General features: G+C 39.9%; 1 protein-coding gene across 1 annotated transcript in view; it reads right to left on the reverse strand.

Annotated features, from left to right (window-relative positions):
* Positions 1–7308, reverse strand: part of LOC123766607 (uncharacterized) — a 37484-nt gene that overhangs the window by 24792 nt on the left and 5384 nt on the right. The window lies entirely within an intron of this gene.

Below are 7308 nucleotides of genomic sequence, written 5' to 3' on the forward strand. Positions count from 1 at the left end.
TTAATCTGTTATTATGCAAATAATATAAATTTAAATTAATTTAATTTTCCTTCGACAAATATTCAGAATAATTTTATTTGCTTACCAGATTTTTTTTTGTTCTATACCTAACTGTAACACTAATTCTGGCATTGACCATGACCAAGTTTTATTTTGTTTTATTAGACTAACTTCGTTGAAATGAGAGAAAGAGAGAGATGGGAAGGGAGACGGACGAATTTAGAGATACAGGAAGGAACTGAGTGGAAGGAAAATTTATCTTGGAAGGAGACCTTATTAGCTAGAAGAAATGAATAATCAGACGAGCGTGCCGGGTGGGACCAGCTACTCAACCCCATAATTCTCACTTTGAATAAATTTCCCCTGTCCGGGAAAACCAATCCTAGTGATGGTGGGAGGTGCTTCATACTGGACCCTTGACACGATCATGAATGTGTTCACCGTGTCATACCCTCGACACAGCCATGACTGTGTACACCGTGTCATACGCATGACACAGCCATGACTGTTTACACCGTGTCATACACTGATGGCACTGCGACTTTAGCAGCAACAGTGTACTAACATCGGGTCACCAGTGGTGCCGGCAAATTCTTAAGTGGTTGGGGACAATAAGATGTTTGTGGCCAGAACCTTGAGACACGGCTATCTTGAGGATGATCATCTCGTTGATGTTGATCATGTAGTTGATATTGATCATGCCTTTAATGCTGATCATGTCGTTGATTGATCAGGCTGTTGATGCTGACTTAGCCTTAATGATCAGTACCCGAGAGAATGTTTTCGCCCGAGGGAAAGAGAAGGGAGTAACAAGACATATTGTAAAGAGATAACGAGAAAAATAGGAGAGAAAGTGAGAAATGATGGAGAAAGAGAAAGGGAAAGAGTGGAATTAGCAGTGAAAGAGAGACAGTGAAAGACAGATCAGAAAAACTGAGAAATTGGAGAGACAGAGACGAAAGCACAGAGGAATTGGAAAGACATAAAATAAAGAACAAAAGGATTGGAGAGGCAGAGAAGAAAGAACAGAGAAAGGTATCTCAATATCCAATCAAAGTGGTCGCAAGCGCATGAGCCTCAATACAGTCGTGCTCTTGCTAAAAGAATCTGTCACAAACTGGACACCTGCGCAGTTTTTAATTTCTATTGCTGTTAAGCTCAAGGTTGGTGTGAGTGAGAGTGCAAAAATGAGTTTGTCTGCGTGCTCCTGTGGAACTGTTTGTGTGAATTAGAGATGCGTGTGTGTGTGTGTGTGTGTGTGTGTGTGTGTGTGTGTGTGTGTGTGTGTGTGTGTGTGTGTGTATGTGTGTGTGTGTGTGTGTGTGTGTGTGTGGTGTGTGTGTGTGTGTGTGTGTGTGTGTGTGTGTGTGTGTGTGTGTGTGTGTGTGTGTGAGAGAAGGTGTGATCAATTATATTTTATTTATATTCTTTACTAGATTTGTATGTCTTATTTACTAGATTTTTTCTCGATTTTTCACGAGAACAAACAGCTGCTTGACATTCTGTGCTTTCCCTCTCTCTAGACATCATTCCTAAGAACAAATAACTGAGAACTGGCGGAATAACTAGTTCTCATATCAAAAATGCCCTGAAATGAACAAGACTGCACAATGGAAGCATTTCTATGATGTTTTGCAAAAAAAAAGCCCTAGCTTTTAGTCATTATGCAATGGACCTCCTCAATGGTGTTTTAAAATACAAATGTTTCCTCTACCTTCTCTCTCTCTCCCTTTTTGATACAATTTGACCATAGTGTTTCTTTTCTTACGACATCTGCAAACTTGTTTGAAAATATTCGCATTATAGCGTTTCTCGGCAGCTATAATATACGTGGCTCTGGCCATAAAGGAAAACACGAATGGTCACTCGAACTGTCGTCTCAGTTACCTGAAAAATTCAAGGAGAATCTGGGATTTTTTTTTGCTACCATGGTTCGCTTGCCAGCTCTCGCTTGTCCACTCTCTGTCTGAGGGATACTCACACACACACACACACACACACACACACACACACACACCCTTACCCGCACATACTCACACACGCACACAGACGAGCGGACAGGGCTCTGGGGTCGTAGTCCTAATGGCCAGGATGCGTTTCCTTGTTGAGGCAGAAACAAATGGACAGAGGTTCTTTTACCTCATGTCTGTATTCACCTAATACTAAATAAGTCCTCTAGTCAGGCTGCAACTTCAATATCCTTCAGTAGCACTGTATACCTTGATGAAAACAAGCAAAAACCACAAGCTGTGCAAAATAAGTCGCTAAGTAAAGCTGCAAAACACCGTCCACTATCAGACAATCCAGGAGCTCCAGGAAAATCCTGAACATACAACCACTAAACTTCAGACTTCATCTGCAAGCCATCAGGGTGTGGAACACGATCGAAATCTTAGAAGACCCATTGCTAGAAAGATTACTCCAAGAGGATACGCCCCGCTCCCATGGCTGGTTGCCCTAGATGAAATTGATCAGAAATCCCTCCAACCACTTAAAAATAGCTTAAAAGCAATAAAATAAAATATAACTAATTAAATTATATTAATAAAATAAAGAACCCTAAAGAGAACATCGAAACGTATGTGAAAGGATCGGAGTGTGCATATGTGAATGCTACACAGTAGTCATCTATAGACATCCATATATGATGAAATGCGTGCGAAGAACCTCACACACTCACAGCTCTTTGACAAAAGAGAGGAAGCTTAGCTTAGCTGCCAACAAACACACACATCACTTCAGCAAGGCGGACAGCCCGCCTGCTATCATAACTCACACAATATTCTATATTTCACATTTCCAAAGTTTTCCCTTCGCCAGTGCCTCTCCATTCTCTTTACTCTGACCTTCCCCCCAAGAAAAAGAGTGCGAGCTTGAGGGCAGGATAAGGCAGGAAGGGACGCGGGCTGCGAACAGTGACCCCAGCAAGAACCAATGAGAGCTACAAACAGCAATATGCAAGACGTGTTTGACAAGCTCATTCAAAACACCTGCATTTGTTGACGTTCCGAATGGCGCGAATACTGCCTCATGTCAGGCACAATGAATGTTGAATGTGTTTAGTATTATTTAGTTCTGCGTTTGCTGCTCAGAACTATACTTTTGTTAACATTTAAACATTTCTCGAAGATGTCTTCCAGCATGCTCCGTTGCACCTTCATCTGTTGAAAACAATGCATTTCTCTCAATTCACTTAAGCCATTTCTAACCCATTCCACTTCCCTTCTTTCTATAAAGGCCCAGGAATTTTGCCAAATAAAATTTATATTTTCTTTTGCTTCGCAGAAAAAAATAAACGATAAGACGTCCTTCTACATGTTTACTCGACTTGTGAAATGCATTCAGAACCTCCATTTGCATTCTAATCCCCCGTTCAATGGCCAGAATTCTCGAGGAAAGAGAAGCTATTGGCTAACCAGGTTAAGATCCCAGAGAGGTTGGGAGGAAAGACGATTTCTGGTGGTTTAGAGCGGTTGCAGCCCGAGGCACTCTACCCATTTGACCACCGGTTACGGAGATAACGCGGGCTGGTAACGTGTGTTTGTGACTGGGAACGTGGGTTTGTGTCTCTCCCTTGCTTACCTAAGCTGCGGAGGAAAAGGAAGATCGTACAGTATATGGCCTCTATGGAGAATTGTAGGGTACGAGAGGGGATCAGAATGATTATCTATCAGCTCTGTTTATCTAAGTCTGTCACTACATGTCTGTCTGTCTGTCTCTCTCTCTGGAGTTGTTCCCCATCAGATTTTGGAACAATTCTCCACAATTATCTCAATCAGTGACTTGAACAACGCCCGGGGTGTCATCCATAACAGGTTGGAACTGTTCTCTGGGGAATTTCCCATCAGAAACTGTAACAATTCAATTCAGTTGTGGGCAAATGTGTAGGGAAAAATGTATATAAAATTCATATGCAAAACAAAACGCAGGAGGGGAAGGTGTATATGTAGAAGAAGAGACAAAAGAGGGAAGGGGAAGAAAAAAACAAAAATATGGTGTGGGAGAAAGAGAAGGTAAATGGCAAAAGCACTAGGAACGAACCCGTCTCAGTACCAGACTGAAACAGTAACAACAGCCAAACATTAATACAATTTTTTGGAGCACGTCCTCATCAACAGAGGCTAAAAGGTTTAGTGGCTTATTAATCCCGCCACCAAACCCCCTGTTTATGAATGAAAAAGGCTTAAACACGACTCACGACTGATGGCGTTCGAACATTTATCGAACAGTGCTTTGCTGACGACCTCTGTTCGAATTATACCTCTATAAATGCTTTACCCACATTCTACAAATACAAATAATTACCAACGGAACATAAACACCTAACCTCACCTACGCCTAAACATTCACAATACGCTAAAGTACAGTAATATTAATTTATATTTGAGAAAATATTTTTTTGGAAAAATGAATGTAAACCAAAACTCAATTTGATCAGATTATTTTCCACGTGAAGATTTAGCTGCTCTGCGGATGAAAAAAAAGTCAGAATTAATGAATTTAATGTTTATTCAGTTTATTGAGATTACCGACTGCTTTTTTTCTATTTTGGGAGAGTGCTTGCTTGGTGCAGGTACTGGTCGGATACAGTGTGTGTTCACTGGCTGGGCTTGCAAATTGCAAGTACTTGCTACATGATGATATTGATGCGAGACGACAACGTAGCAGCTAGGTATCGTACAGGGCCAAAACCTTCATAAATGACTAGATATTTGTCAGCTTTCTGTTGGATACAAATTGTCTAGCAAATGTGAACTCCCTGAATGATATAACCTTCATGACATGATACCTCTACGGAGCATATATACAAGTTAAATAGAATCTTAAAAGCCACTAAGCTCTAATTCAATTGCTTCAATCACCTCAAAGTTAATTAACCATAAATTACGCTTGCAATCTCTGTTGAAAAAGAGAATGGAAAGAGAAAGCCTCATTTACTATGCTATAAGAGATTCCCATATACTTCCGTGTTATGAGAGGCAAGAATATAAGTAAATGAGAGACAGAAACTGCACTAAAAGATACTGAGAAGCATGTTGAGCGTGTTCATGTTTCTTACCAATAGAAGTTCTGCAAGTTGAATAAATGAGCAGTATACGGTTCAGAAAACATCACAAAATACCCTGAGTGTTGATGGAAGATTGTAACATATTTTTTTGACATTCTCTTTTTTTGACAGTTTTACAGAGCATCTCAGGGCTCCTGAGGAATTACTTCCCTGTTCACATTTGAAACCAGTCTAATTTTAATTAATATTTTACAGAACTAAGTATTGACTTATCGTTTCCGTCTGTGTGATCAATATTATTTAATATCTCTAATTATATTTGGGTACTCTGTTAGGCTATAATTATTAATGACTCATTTATCATAATCCATTTAATTAATATTTATGATGGCATATATTTGCCAGAGCCCCAGTGGAATATGAGAGTTTTAACATTTACCTAATTTTAATTGGTTTAGCTAAAATCATCTAGGATTTGTAATTACTTATTCCTTCTCATTCTCCACCTGACTTTCTTAAGCTGGTGCTTTATTAAGTAATTATGAGGAGAAAGCATCAAGTCCAAATGACTTTACAACACTTGGAATGTTAAAACAAGCAGCTGGGATATGGGAGCGGGGCACAACTGTGTGGACCATCGGGAATCAGACTGAGAGTGAGCTGAGCAGCCCAAGGTCACAGTAAACTCTGGATATTTATTTATTCAGGTATATTCCTGCACGGGCCCTATGCCTATGGCTGACCCACTCAGGCTGGAGAAGCCTATTCAGATCGTACCGAGAAAATTATGAAAATTATGACGGCATATGAAGTAAGTTTGCACTATTTGGAAGTGTTATCATCAACGTACTGCGCGCGTCTCAGAACAACTGAAGGGAATCTCTAGACACTGCCAGTCTTCCAAGAGAATGTAAGACTCAATTGAATAAAAGAAAAGGCACAGACATTGGCCGATTTATTACGCCTCGTCTTTTTAGAACACTAAGATAACGATACATCCTGGGGTGAGATATGAGGCATAAAAGAGGGGGTAATCAAGGAGATAAGACCGGCAGTTAGAGCGACCGATAAGGTAACTGTTGTGTATAACATGTAAGCAAAGTAGCCATAAAAGAGTCTTTAAGTACGCGCCTGAGGTGTGGAGCCAAGTAATGCCATAACGACGAAACGGAGATGGTCATGCACAATCTCATGTCTCCTGAAACAGCTCAATATGTCTCGCAGTGCGGCCAAGGGATCAGTATAGTTATATATCAGGAGCTCAGTATGAGCCTTAATCTTTCGGCAAGGGCTTAGTATGAGTTTTAGTATTGGGGCAGGGACTCAATGTGTGCCAGAGACCTGAGGCAAGGTCTCAATATGTGCTAAGTCTATATTATGGCTGGAATCTATCTGCAAGTGACCACTCAGCTCTTTTGCGGAACGTTGTCCGCTAAGACTTGTGGCGTAATCCCTCTGTACGTATATGTGTGTGTGCATCTTTTTATAATTCACTGCATGTTAATCGTCATATGTCCATGAAACGCTAAACAATATATATATATATATATATATAAATATATATATATATATATATATATATATATATATATATATATATATATATATATATATATATATATATATATATATATATATATATATATATATATATATATATATTTATATATATATATTATATATATATATATATATATATATATATATATATATATATATATATATATATATATATATATATATATATATATATATATAGTTCAACTCCAAGAAGACTCGAAACTATCGTCTTATCGCTCACATTTCTTTGATGTCCTCGCTACTTGCAGGTCGGTGTTCAATCCCCGACCGTCCTAACATAAATCCTTATCCTCGCATCCTTTCCAAAGAAGAGAGTGAGACTGATGCGAGACATTGAGCCTAGAGGCGTAGGGCACTTGTTGTGAATCTCTTAACACATAAAACAAGGAATCGCGAGAGCAGTAGCCTCGACTCATGGACCATACCCTTAACATGTTCTCGAAGAGGATCTAGATACAGGAGTCGCCTGAGACACCAGCAGCTGCAGCAGCCGGAGACAACAGACGCAACCTGCAAGAGTAGAAGCCATCAGTAGGCTACTAGATATAGCAACAGAAGACACCAGATGTAGTAGCTGCAGTAGCGGCCCTCAGACTCAGCATCAGCAGGTGGCACTCGACGGAGCAGAAACAGAAGCAGTAGTAGACACAATACACAACAGCAGCAGCAGCAGCAGCAGCAGCAGCAGTAGAAACAGAAGTCCTCATAAATAAGACAGG

Source organism: Procambarus clarkii, chromosome 62 (genome assembly GCF_040958095.1).
Source record: "Procambarus clarkii isolate CNS0578487 chromosome 62, FALCON_Pclarkii_2.0, whole genome shotgun sequence".
In the NCBI taxonomy this organism is placed as follows: domain Eukaryota; kingdom Metazoa; phylum Arthropoda; class Malacostraca; order Decapoda; family Cambaridae; genus Procambarus; species Procambarus clarkii.